Below are 14,877 nucleotides of genomic sequence, written 5' to 3'. Positions count from 1 at the left end.
TGTTACATGTTTACAGCCATTTTTCCTGCAAGATCTAACTTGATTCAATGTCCTAGTGAAATTCTATACAGTATATGTAAGCATTTACTTAATTATTGGATCTCAGACTGATCCCCAGAAGCAGGACATTACAACTTTTTCTTGTAGTTAGTGAGTTAGGTAGAGAGTAATCAACTCATTCCCACCGAGAATTCATTGGACACTGCTCATCTTGAGGCCTGGGAAATGTTATAAAATATATCCAGAACCAGAGCTACCACAACCACCATTGGCTTACCACTCCAAACACTATTTTTCTTTCATTGTGTATGTTATCAGTCATTGAAGTTGTTTTCCTTAGGAATGAAAGGTAGAAATGAAGTTGGTTTAAAATAAGAGAGCATGGTCCTTTTTTTTTTAAATCAGTATTATAACTCTGAATGAAATAGTGATCAAAGACAGTTCACAAATGTTGCATACACTTTCACTGGTTATGGTCATTCATCATGTATCTCAAAATAATCAACTTATACAGCTTTTTGACATTGCTACTCAATTTTCATCCCTATTTCTCATTCAGAAGATAATTCACCAAACTAACAGTTCACTCTTTGGTAGTCAATATAACATCTTTGGCTATGATTCATTTAACTGGGGGTGATCCATATCACAAAACCAATCAGTGCAGTGGGCTCAGTTTCAAAGATGAACACAGCAAATGGTACACCTATGTCACCAAGAAATGGAGTCTTTTCATTGTTTAGCCAGTGTGTTTCAAAGAACACTCTATTTTGATCTACAATCTAGCAAGTATTGCACAATGACCTTTACTATAAACCAGAGCATTAAGATGGAGTCCTGCAGGTCAGGGAAATCCTCCCAGCTCTGGAGTGACCTAAAGGTGGGAGAGAAGGGGAAGAAGTCTCCAAAGCATTTGGCATCTGCTGTTATATTTTCATCCTATTGGACAGGTTGATGATCATATTTACTGGCGCTAAGAAGACTGAGGGATCTTAGAAACTGTGGAGCTTAGAACATGGTTCATGCAAAAAGTAGCTACAGCCTTTGTAAAAGAGTACAGAGAAATAGGAAAGGTATATTTAGAGGAGCGTCATTGAAGTGCCAGTGGCTCTTTGTTTTTAACCATTACAGCTTAATTTCTGGTCCCACGGATGTGTACAGCAGAGAGATCTTATGCCTTCTGCTCAGGACTAGCCCAGCTCTCCACCGTCCCAAGAGCAGATTTGACCTGGACAAAGGTGGCCGAGGGAGTCCACCGAAGGGTGAGGGATTGAGAAGCATGGACGATGAGCATACAAGCACTTGAACACATCATCAATGTCTTCCTTTTTCTAATCAAAATGGATGTACTTAAAAGTGTGGATTGTCAGCTGCAGGAAACAAAATTATTACCTACCCCTGAAGGGGGTCAGACAAGTACAGGGGAATGGAGGCTTCCCATGTCTTTCTTAAATGTGTCTCAAATCCACTTTGATGGGAGTGCTTCCAGAAGGATGTTGAAGCCATTCCCTTTCAGAGCTGCTCACAGAATATCACTGTTCTATACTACATGCAAGAAGTTCATCAAACACAGCCAATAAAAACTGTTGAGGCAGTTTTATGATGCAAGTATCTGTCCCCCAGGAGCAGGTCTGAAGCCACTGACACAATTTGCATAAACTACCATGTAGTCTTCAGATGGTAATAAATTGAGGTGACAACCTCCTGCTGAAGGCTGGGTGTTCTTTTTACAAACCCCCTGAGCAACACAGGAGTGTGTGTAGCCTTTGAGACCCTAAATCAAACCTTTCATTTTGTGAAAACAGGTCCTGGCATTTTGTATTTTATATTGTGTCAAAGAAGGAAAAGGCAGCAGGTTTAAGAAAGTTTTTTTGGGGTGGGGGAGGTGTCAATGACTATGTTAAAAGTTAGCTGAGCATAACACATTATTCTTAATATGCATTCAACAACTCACACTGCAACACACACAGAGAATGCTGCAAATACTGAATGTAAACTATTGCTAATGTGTTTTACAGGTCCACACCACAGAGCACATTCAGTCATGTTTCAAGTTTCAGCTGACAGATTGACACATACCCATTGACAGAACACACTGTAGTGGAATTCTTGATATTGGTTGTATCTATCTTAGACCACAGTAGGACACATTTCCATGTGAAGAATTAGTCACAGGAAGCAGTGCTTTACTGTGTTTCAGCAATGCTGATTGTGTGGAAAATTAAGGATGATGAAGGTACATTTTCCACTGCAGATTCATAAAATGTTCCTTTAAATGCTGCAGGGACTAATTAAATAAAAATACTGATATGAACCAATAAGCTGAATTAGTTGATTTACATAATCAATTTCTATCTGGAAAATCAATGTGATGAAAGCAGAAAAGTCAAAGGTATGATTATACCTCAGCTCTTAAAGGTATGTGATTAATTTTAAATTGCAAAGAAGACAGCCTGACACCTTATGGCTTCTCCTGCTGAAACATAATGACAAAAGAAAAGTTCCATTGTGAATTTGAATAGGAATAAGGCAGTCCTTTAAAATTATTTCTCTTCACTAAAGATATACAGATACACGTATATATATATATGCACATCCTTATGTGTAGGTAAATATATATATATATTTACATAATTATGTATGCATACCTGGACAAAAGTCATAAGGGCAGGGGTTTACAACATGAACTTCTCCCTGGCTTAGGTTAGAAAAGTTCTGAAATGCTGATTAAAAGTAACAGTCAGCACATCATAACAGTGTAAAGTGCTAAAATATTCCTGCAAGAATTGTTACTCAAAATTTTCCATGCCATATGGATTCTTGTTCTTTTCTAGATGACTCATATTTATATTTGTTAACAAATTCTCAGAAACAACTGCCACAGGAATGAATCAAAAGACTAACTCAGGAAGGATGATTTTAGAAGCAGAATAAATAGACACGGGCATGCATGGGATATGCAGTTCCTCAAGAAAGCTTGCATGGAAGTATCACAAATATTGTAAAATCAAAGGATTTTTGTTTTGTAGGAAAATTAATCTCTAAAAATAAAAATTCAGATAGAACTAAATATATCTACATCACTTTAACAGATATTTCAGCAGATTGAAAATATTAATTTCTAGGCAAAATATTTTGAGATTTGAATTACAGTGTCACTGCATTATCAATAGAATGATATTGCTTCCAACAGAAATTTAGATTTCTTGTTATTTGCCACATTTAATTAAAAATTGTTCTGTGACATACACGTATAATTTTCTAGACCTCCTGTGGCTGCCAGTGACAGTCTACAGCTGCACAAGGGAATCAGTTCATACAATAATGCATACTAATGAAGCAACTCATGCAGTATTCTCTGCCAGCACAGGAGAAAATGCATAAATGTTGTTGCCTTAATTGTGCAGATCACTGGGAATTATAACAGGATTTTTATTTTCTGTACTAATATATTCTTTAGGATTCAGCTGTACAGTGTGCCCCATCAATGATGTTAATTCCTTAATGCAAGTTAAATCTCTTCCCATTGAGAGAAAGTCAAAGGCTTTTAAATTGCTTGCTCTCCTATATTATTTCTTTTTTACTTTTCCTTTCTTTTTTTTCCTTTTCCTCCAGTCTTTTTTTTTTTTTTTCTTTTTTTTTTTTTTCTTTTCACAGTACAATTTAGCATGCTGTAGGTATCTTTCAGTTAAGAGGCAATTTTAAAGGTTGTTTTGAAGAAATTAATTTCCTTGAATCATCCTTAAGGAAACAAAGATACATAGCTAGACACCTTGAGCAGTATATAAAAGATGTTAGCAATTAATTTACTGTCTGACAAAGAGATGATTCACTTACTATAACTCTGTTTCTTATTTCTCTATGCATTTTCACTTCTGGCAGTTTCATATGATAAGGTGGCATCATATTTGTTATATATTAAGTATAACAAAAAAATCCCCAAACACCTATCAACAAATGTTTCAGCTAAATGATCTTTTTCAAATTTCCAGCTGCAGCATGTTCTCACTCAGGAGCTGGATATAGAGCAGTTTAAGTGAATGGCAATTAATTTTATGGAGGGGAAAAAAAAAAAAAAAAAAAAAAAAAAAAAAAAAAAAAAAAAAAAAAAAACCCAAAAAAACCCCACACACCTTAAAAAAGAAAACATACGTTTTCGTGCTGTTTCTTGGAAAAATGTATGGTGTTCTAAAGTGTGTGCAAAACAAGATACAACAGAAATATGTCTCTAGCAGCAACTGGATGTTCAAAGATGAAAAAGAAACTTAGTTCTTAAAGATGATATTTTGACAAATCCATTCCTCATGGTAGTCTTAGCTGAAACATAATAGTTCCTACTCCTAAGGTAGCAGAGCAGAGGTGACTGAAGTGTGGACAGCAGACCAAAACCAGTGCACAAAGCATTTTCCCAGATGTCTTCTGTGAATGCTGCTGGCCAGCAAATCAGATCACACTATCAACTGACCACCCCAGAGATGAAGCTCATTCCAGACAGTTTTTAATTCATCTCTATTGGAAAATAAGAGTACTCTTCCTTCTGCTTCTAGGAGTTTGTCTGGAAGGCCCTATGCAAAGCAAAAGGGCATACTGATCAGACAGAAATAAAGTTGGCCAAGCCTCAGCTCCCATCTTTGTTGCTGCCCAACCCAGAAATGGAGACCTGGCTGAGAAAAACCATCTTAGTTTTCTCCTGCTCAAAACCTGAAGCAGGAAGGGGGAGGAAATGCACGTGTCTCCACAGAGAGGGCCAGCCTTGTAATGTTAAGGAAAGTTGAGCAGTCACCTCCTCCTGCCACCCAGGCTCTAGATCCCTCCTTGTCTGGCTGCTGGAGCCCAGCCCAGAATCACAGAGACCTGGGGTCTTGCCAGGCTAAAGATTGTCTTCTGCTGTCCCCCTCTGCAGGTTCAGCCAAGAGTGAAGCTGAGCACATAATACAGCAGAAGACAACAGACACAGCTGGTCACACAGAGAGCCACAGAGGAGGCACAGCCCTCTGCAACCCCTCCATTCAGGACTCACCCCAGACAGAGGCACACAGGGATAGGTCCCCTCCTCCTCTTGGGCAGGCGGAGGCAGAAGGTCACAAGTGCAGCACACACCCCACACTCCCTGGGTTCACAAGCACAAACACTCTGGCAGATCCCCTGAGCACCGGCATGGTCCCTTGAGCTAGCAGATCTGAGCTAGCCGGAGGCCGGCGCCCGCCCAGTGCGGGACACACACAGCAACAGTCCCTCTGCCTTGGCCAACAGCCCCGTTGAGATCCTGGCCCTCCTTACCCATCCCATGGATCCCTGACCCACGGGCTGGTCTCGCTGGGTGCTCACTGAACACACAGAACCCACACACTTGTCCCCCAGGCACCCAACAATGGCAGATGCCCCCAAATACCAGCAACAGACCCTCCATCTACCTGATACCTCTGCCCAGACCCAGGGCTCCTCCAGGTGGTCCATGGGGTTTATGGGGAAATATACACACACACATCCCAGACACACGGTTTGGGGCAGATACAGACACCCGCAGGAGACAGCACTCAGCACAAAGGCTGTGCAGTCCTGATCCAGCCACCGAAACTGAGTCCCTCACTCACGTCTCTCATGCCTGTATCCCCATATCTGGTTTTCAGGACACCCATTCCCACCCCAGTGGGAAAAAAATTGAAAACCCCATTGGAAATACCTAATGATGAGACCCCATTGGTCCCAGTATATGACTTTTTCTTTCTATCCCTTTTTATCCATTGGGAAAATCCTTAACTAGCTCCTTAAAGGAGTAGACACTTTCTTTCTGTATACCTTTGCACAAACCAAGTGTAGTGCTTTTTCTGCCCAAAGCAGATATGATCTCCCCTGAGACTCCTTTTCTCCAGGCTAACCACATCCAGCTGCTGCAGTCACTCCTCATTAGCCTTGTGCTCCAAACCCTTCACCAGCTTCATTGCCCTTCTCAGGACTCACTCCAGCACCTCACTGCAGTGAGCTGAATTGGTCACAGGACTCCAGTGCAGCATCACCAGTGTCCAGCAGAGAGGGGCAATCCCTGCCCTGGTCCCAGTGGCCACACTATTGTTTATACAGGCCAAGATGCCATTGGCTTTCCTGTCCACCTCAGCACACACTGGCTCATGTTCACCTGGCTGTCAACCAGCATCCCCAGGTCCTTTTCCACCAGGCAGCTTTTCAGCTGGCCATAGCAGTGACCAGAAACACCAAATAGCAGTAGTACAGAAGTAGGTAGAAGGCGCAGAGGCCTTATAAATACAAAAATAATGGTTTGCATAACTTTATAAAGAAACTGAAATAATGCATATCTTGCTGCTGATAGCTTTTGAGTCATATTGTTTTTGTACTTTTGTACTTTTGTACATTTTCTTATATCACAGAATTGCAATGCAGCTCTTGTCTATTTTCCAACTATTCTCTCTCTTGACAGGAGAGCTTTTTCAGTGGGACACTCATAGATGAACAGCATCAAGTTTTCATCTATTTAGAGAAAAGGCATAATTAACAAATAAATAAGTTCCATGTTTTCTCCTGCCAACCTCACCAGGGAACTGCAGAATTATTGCCTTCTTGATTTGAGGTATGCACCTCATTTCAAAGTTTTATTTCTCAGTGCCTTTGATCAGCTTGTCGTTGTAAAAATATATCCCATGAAAAATGTCTCTCTGTGGGCTTGAGTGTTTCACTTTTTTCATACCAATTGCCCAGTGATTATAAAGGGCAATACAAAAACTAAAGCTAAAGAGCAAAAAACTGTGACAATAAAAATAGCACATATACCATCTGCAGCATCACACAGTACAGCTAATTTATGCTATGATGTTGAAAGTCAGAACAAGGCTCAAATGTACTTGCTTAAACTTTTTCTCCTACACAGATTAATCGGGAACAATCAATCCCAGTATACTGCTCTTTCAGTAGACTTAATGTACGGTGAATGAATAGCAATTAAACTTTAACTTTCTAAATTGTCATTGTGCTATGATATCACTTTTTTGCTACCACTTATAAATTACATGATAATGAATTATTAAAAGGATAAAGGAGACATTTGAGATTACAATATCAAAGTATGACAGCAGCAAACAAGGAGGGCTCTGCTTTCAAAGAAGTTTTTTGTTTTACAAGTAAGGTAAAGAGGAGTACATGATGTTTTGCTGGGAGCAGAGAACAAAGTTATATGAGATTAAAATATCTCAAATGTATGCTAACAAGAGAGATCCCCTTCTGGACTGCATAGCAGAACCAGATGAAGAACTTCAGACTTCATGTCATGAGCTATTACAGAAAAATCTCAGAGACAGATTTAGTCATTACTGCACTGCTAGATTTACATCCCAAAACTAGCAACCTAGATCAGAAAAATAACTCATTTGAAAGCTCCCTATACTCTGCCATGCTCAACATCTCACATCCTCCTTTGCCTACACTTATTTATGCCTAATTTTTCTTTACAGGTTTTAATGTTCCAGTTAGTTTTCCAGTTTCCTCACACTCTCTTTATAGTCAGTAGGAAAAGACAAGCTTCTACAGAGCAATTTGAAGAGGACCCTAAATAGAAGAGACCTATGAGCAGAATAACTAACTCTGCTGACCAGGAAGAGGCCAGTGAGAACAGTCCTAGATTAGGTGTCTAAAACTGGGCAGCTCAGTCAAAGCCAGTCTGGCCTGAAACACCCATACATTGCTGTCTTTGAAATAATAAAAAGCAAATTCCACTTTCAGTCTCTCTGCTCACAGAAACAGTTTTGCACTGGGAAGGAAGCAATTGGCTTTGAATTATAGTGACATAACCTGGACTCTAACAGGGCAGGGCCAGCAGCTGGCTCATTTTTCTTTCAGCTGCCCAGGAGAATTCATCCAGCAGCTGATAAACCAAGGCTTGCAATCTGATACAAAAAATTTGGACAGACAGAGCTGATTGAATTTGAATGCTGCCCACCAAGGCATAGCAAGTTCTGTGTGAATAGTCCTTGAGGAAGTGATGTGTGAGAGTGTGGGTGTGTTTATAGCAAAGACTGTAGCAGTAGAACTGAATGTTAGTATTGTACCAAAAGATAAGGTGCTAACATCCTAGAGAGGAAACCAAAAGATTTGTCAGGAAAGAGAAGAGTTTGCTTAAACTGGAGATGTCAGAAGAAATAAACCACCTTCCTTTATCTTCTTTGTTTGACTCCATGGTATAAAATTTGCTGGTATTGAGGGTCACCAATGTCAAAGTTCTAGGTAGGCTGAAAAGTAACAGGACAACATCATGGGGGGGACGGGGGGGAATAACCAAGATCTAGTAAATGCAAAGACATCCCTCAATCCCTAAGTCCATCTGTCATGAACAACTGGAAGTTGAAAGAATATTCTGAAAAATACCAAAGCTGATTTTCTTCATGTCCTCTTCCTTAGGCTACTGTTTGTTAGCAAATACTCACACTGCCACAGTAGGGATACATTTTGTCTTTCTCCTCATAATCATAAACACTCTTACAAGACTGGGGGATAAGACCTGGTCTTACCTGGTACCCTGACTTCCTAGAAAATCTATCACTGGCTCTCTCTGGAGTGAACCCAGATAAGCATGGTAGGAAACCGTGTTTGAAAAAAAAGTCTCACTTGATTGAAGTATTCGAAAGAGGACAGAAGATCAAAAATTTGTTTTCCTTCCACAGGCAGAGTTGGTAGAATGAAAAATCCAGCAAATAGGTCAACAGAAAGATATTTAATCCGTATCTCTTACATTGACTTTTTATAATCTTAGTGGAGATAAAATCTCTGGATTCAAGACCAGCTACCTAACTTGTTCAATTTCCTGTTGTCACATTCTTTACCTGGTCATCAAAAGTGTTTCAAAAAGTAAAAGCTGAGACATTCCAAAGAGCTATCAAAATTCCCAAGGGATTCCCTTATTTGTTAACCTTCAGGTATTCTAGTCTTTCTTATAAAGCAGCACAACAAAACATAAGCAAATCCTCTCATCCTTGCCTATTCAGCAAACATTCTACTCTACACACATTTTAGATATTTGCAAAGCGAGGATGAATGGTTGAATCAGGATTCAAGGAGACACACTTCCTTATAAATCAGAGTTTTACATAAACTCTGAGATTTAGAGAAGAGGGGCACTGCTGCTATAACAAATTTGATTCTATTGTATAACACGGGCCACAGATATTAAATCCTGCTTTGAATCCAATAACTGTGGATGAGCCAGTGCATATCAAAAGGTTTTCACAAGAAAAGAATTCAAAAAGAAATGGGACCAAAATACTAAACTTTCCCAAGCTGCTGAGAAGTGGCAGTTCTTAGAGACATAGAAGACAATCTGTCTCAACAAAGTAGTCTAGAATATTAGAGAAACCCAAACTGGAGGGTTGTAAAGACAATTCAGTCTAATGTGTTTAATCAGACAGAAAGCAATAAAGTACACTAACTATGAGAGACCTAGATATTTCAGTTTAAATTATAAACCTAAATTGGAAATGTTAGTCTCCTTCCAAAGGCAACCAGAATACCCAAAGCATCTGGCTGCCTTAAATAATGCATGAAGATGGAAAAAAAAATATTTTAACTTCCTTAAAAAAAAAAGAGCAGAATTTTTGTTAGAACTCTAAATTAACATTCTCATTTCAAAAAAATAAAAATACCTTAAGAGATAAGAAACATTTTTAGGCTACAGCAACACATATTAAATTAAACAATTCATTTTGGTTTTATTCAGAAATTATTGATACAGCATATTTAACTAAGACAAAATATGAACAACTGTTCATCAAAGCATTAACAGACTTAAAAGCTGATATTATGACATCACTTTTACTTTTAATCAAGATTCATTTTAATAAAAGCCTGATATCACAAGTATGTTCTTATGCACTCTGAGTAGTCCTATCTGCTCCAATAAGAACACTCACAAAAAATAAAAACAAGCAGTTATGTAAGTCACTCTGAAGGATTAGATTTTAATACATGTGGGAAAAAATAATTTAACTATTAGCCTCTGGGTTGAAGAATCTGAAAGGCACTGATCCCAAAAGAGTCCTGAATCTTTTAATTGGAATAAATTAGATTACTATGTAATATGGCAGGGAGACAAAAAAGGCAATGCAATTTTGATTGAAGCATCACATCACAGAAATAAGGAGAAAATAATCCTCTCTGGTTTAGCCAGATAAGAAAAATGGCAACTATAATTAGGGAAAAAAAAAAAAAAAAAGCAATATAATTATGTTCTTGAAAATTAAAACATTGAATGATTATTAGAAAAAAATATCCTGATAAGGGGAAGTATTACACTGTGACATCATAGTTTAGAGGAAAGAATAAAAAGCAGAGCAGCACACAGGAACTTTAAACACCATCAGACATAATGTTAGAAAAAGTACTCCCAGGACAACCCTTCATTGGCTAGAAGGAAAGGTACATAACTTCCTTTCCGTATTTCAATCACTTGTCATTCCATGAGCTTCCTAGCTGTGTGAATAGCACTAGAGACTCTGTGCCAGATTTGGATGCAGTGGCTCACACAAGATGTAGACAACACTCTGTGTGAGTGTATTCCCTCCCTGTGGGCAAGACACCAAAGATATCTCACGGCTGACTCTGACTGTGCTGAATTATGTCATAACTAAATCACTATAATTACTTACATTAACCATAATTTAATGTAATTACCTAAATAATCACAGTAAGCTTGTGTCTCAAATTAGCAACTTTTTCCCCCATTCAAAGACAGATGTCCTTTGCAGCAGCTGTCAGTGATTTGGATTTGTTTTGGTTTTGGTTTTTTCCTATTTGTTACAACCTGTTTTCCCTTGACAGTTTAACAGAGTAACAGTTACCTGCCCCTCAGAGAACCTACTTCATTCAAGAATTTTGAATCCAGCTGAGAATTAAACAAATATGGAATTATAGCTCCTGAAAGACTGTAACAGATCAGAAGACTCAGTTTTGCAACACTTTCAATTACAAAAATGTGGGATTTAGTTTTTTATACTTTAACAAATAGAACCGTTCCAGCTAAAATTTTCTATGAGCTATGATTTAAATACTATTGTTTAAAACCATTAAATACTCTGTAAGTAGCAAGAAAGCTTTAAGAGAATTTCTAAGACCTACCAGACTTTACAATTTCCATCCACATGGAAACCTTGACCCTCTCCACTTAGAAGCTGCTGAAGGGATGCTTTATGGAATTACCTGGGTAAGAATCTGGTCCATCTTGAGTATCAGAGGCAGACCCCTCAATGCAGAAAAGTGTAATGGTCTAGGAAGCCATCTGATTTGACTGCAAAAGTAAGAAAACTAGAGGAGGCAGTGGAGGGAAAAGAATAAAGAATTAGACCACTGCCAAAAATTAAAAAAAAAAACCAAAACTTCTGAGCCTGGTGGAAGACAAACTGGGAGACAGACAAAAAGAAGATCATGCCTTCTTAGTTAATAATTTTATGGGCAGGAAGATGTTAGGCAAGAAAGCTGTGACTAGACATATGCAAAGCTGAAGGAAGAGGAAACACTCTCAGCAGAGGCGGTTAAGTATACAGACTGTGAAGCCCAGAGCACAGTATCATACTTGCCAGCCTAACCAGCTTTCAGCAAGTGGTGGGCCGTGTTGGCCCAGGACCTGTCACATTCACATGAACAATTATAAACATTTCTGTTCTTTGAAGTGGTGGGAACCAGTGTGCTGCAGGAATGAGAAAGTGAGAAACTATGTTTTTGTTTTCTCTCGCAAGGTAATTAGTCCTACAAAGAGAGATTTCATTTGGAAAGCATGTTGCCTTCAGACCTATGATTGTGGAAAAGGGAAAAGGCATATTCTCCTCTGGGTGCCCCAAAGAATCAGCCAAAAGGAAAAACCAAGGCACACAACAATGGCATTCTGCAGGGGACCACAGCAAGGCGTTTGAGAGGGCTGGGCAGAGCAGTGCTCAAAGGAGAGCATGATCAGAACTCCAGGCCATACTAAGACTCTTGTCCTGTGTCTCTGTACCATTTAGCAAAGCTTTCTTTAACACCATATTTTTCCTGGTTTTTGTTTTGTTTTGTTTTGTTTTCCTTAATAAACTAGATCAATTGGTTAGATGACCCAGAGAGCCACACAGAGTGAGTACACACACACACCGTGAGTAGAAGCATTGCAGATAAGATTCAGAAGAACTTTAAAATGATACAAGTTCATATCACCTGCAGTGAATTTCTATAGCACCACACTAAATAAAAAGACACAGCAGATAGAATCCTCTGCATTGTGAACACAGCAAGTTTCTTTTACCTCTCTACAAAAGCCAGATTAATCTGCCTACTAAGCTGAGAATAGGCATTGTCTTCAGCAGTCCTTGGATCAGGTGCCTCCTCTCCGTGCCCAGTAATGTCAGGAGTAGGTAGAGTTAGCGACATACAACTGCACTTCAAAAACAAAAGCAATTCAACTTTTTTTTTTCAGTTTTATGGGAACATGAACTGTCTCTAGCCCCAGGAGACATGTAAACTAGATCCTACAGCTTGACATGCAGCCTCCCATCCCACCCCCAAACTCTCCCAAGAAAATGAACTTACATTAGTCATTTCCCCGGTTGCAGTAATAATTTTTAATAGCAAAGTGATGATTGCTATAATATCAAACATAAGGAAGCAGAAGTATTGCTTTTTCTACTCTTTTTTTTTAAAGCATCTTAAAGTGAGTCCCCCTATTCTTTATGGTTTATGACTTGTGATTCTTCTGCTTGTCAGCTCTTTTCAAAGTCTGCTTATTCTATGAAAATAGCTTGTGAGGCAGTCTTAAGTGAAGTCTCTAAGGATTAGAGAGAAATGTTAGTGGATATAATGAACAAACCACCATCTACAAGCAGGAGGTTTAAACCTGTTTGGCAGTAATTGATCCTAGCACATAAGCTTTTTCTTTTTTTTAATTAAAAAAGGGTTTTGCTAGCTCATACTGGAGTTCTCTCTTAGAAGCTGCCAAACCCCACAGCCTTATAACTGCAAGCTTGCTGCACTCTATGTGCCCATCTCTAGTTCAGCAGTCATTCCCAGTAAGCATAAAAGCATCTTATGCAGCAAACAGATAGAGATCTATCCGCCCTCTCACACGCCACACAGATCAAGGAAGTCAGGGAACACATGACACACAAACAGGCAGCCTGGTCCTCCTCTCCAGCTGATCAAGGTTGAGGGCTGTCAGTAGAACACCGTGGGTGACCATACATGCAGTTATAAATATGCAATCTGTTATATGTGCATGTGCAACATTGATCCCTCCAGTAGCTGGCCTAGAAACTCAGCCTATGCAGTAGCTGGTCCCTGATCCTCTGGTCTCCCCAGCTTGTGGTCACACAAACCTGTGAGCTCTCGAAGGTTCATGGTTTCTCTCTAGCTGGTGGCACTAAGATCTCTTTTCCTACTCACCGGCTAGTTCAGTTTTGAATTCATTCATGTTCACACACATGCATACTCAGGACACATATTCATTCACACAGTAAAAATAGACAAAATATAAGAAGATATGGCAAACTGTGATAATTAAGCAGAAAATTTTGTCAGACAACACTACTGACGAGCAAATTGAATACACACAATGATGTCCTTTAAACCCTTCTTCTATTTTCTCCACAGCAGTCCTCTCCAATCCATGTGTAAGCCTCACACATTGTAACAATTCCATTAAAATATCCATAATAAATTTTACATAAATACCAAACACTCTTCTGCCTGCATTCCATGATGAGTCCTATTAGCCCTGTGGACAGCTGCAAAAAATTATAAAGTAAAGGACAATATTTGTTAATCCTTAAATAAATTCTCTTTGTGCAGGTGACTAATAGTCAATTGCATTTTTTAAAAAACCCTGTTGCCTAACATAATATAGTAACCAGTTTCAGCAAGTTAAAAAAACCTTTTGATTTGTCTACAGACAAATAATTACATTGTTACCAGTCCTTCTGAGATGGATGAGACAGTGGCTCCAACGCATGTATTAAAATATCTAATTCAAAGAGGCAAACAATTTACCCACTGAGGGCTAAGTACAGATACTTTACCCCACAACCATGAGGTTTGCATTAGCCACAGAAAAATTAGCAGAGAGACTGTTTCTAGTAGATCATAATCTTCCCATCTTTTTGTAGAATTTATCTTGAAAGTCTGAAATAATCATTGAGCATTCTCTTATGAACATCATGTAAACTAATCTAAATTAAACTAAAAACTAAACTGAACTAAACAGTTTAGTAAAACTAAATTGAAGCAGATGAGTAATAGATTGTTTTACCTGGAGCTACTTCTTTACATCCAAATTACGGAATGGACAAGAACAGGATTTTCTCCCAGAAAGAGTATGCGGGCCTTCCCAAATAGAACTTGATTTGCCTTAAAACACAAGGCTAGTCTGAACCTGGCAGGCAATAAAGACTACTGCAGTCTGGTTTGAGTGAATTCACTGCCTAGGAGCTCTGCTTTCCAATTGATTTCTCAGTAAAGCTGCTGGATTTTGATGTAAAATTTTTACTTTAATCTTTGAGACTCTAAGTGATTACCTTCAAGTGATGATATGAAAGACAGCTGACAGCCACAGCAGAGGGTAACAAAAGGTCTTCATCTGGATCCCCTTTGCTGTAATCAGGACTTTCTCTGGCAAACAACCATGGTTTTTTGAACCCATTCACCTTTAATCTCAGCACACAGATTTGTTTCTGTTTCCAGACATGAAGCAGAGCCCACCACTTTTCAGGTTATTTCTCTAGAGGAGATTGCAGTGATTAACTTCTTAGCCCCTGTCTTTCTCCCTCCTTAACCCATGAGATTGAATACATTAGACAGATAATAACCCAACTTCATGCTGCAAAGCAAGCAGGCAGAGGGGGATTTCATAGCCACAGCCTG

Source organism: Hirundo rustica, chromosome 2 (genome assembly GCF_015227805.2).
Source record: "Hirundo rustica isolate bHirRus1 chromosome 2, bHirRus1.pri.v3, whole genome shotgun sequence".
Taxonomy (NCBI): domain Eukaryota; kingdom Metazoa; phylum Chordata; class Aves; order Passeriformes; family Hirundinidae; genus Hirundo; species Hirundo rustica.
Note: the sequence above shows the minus strand (reverse complement) of the source record.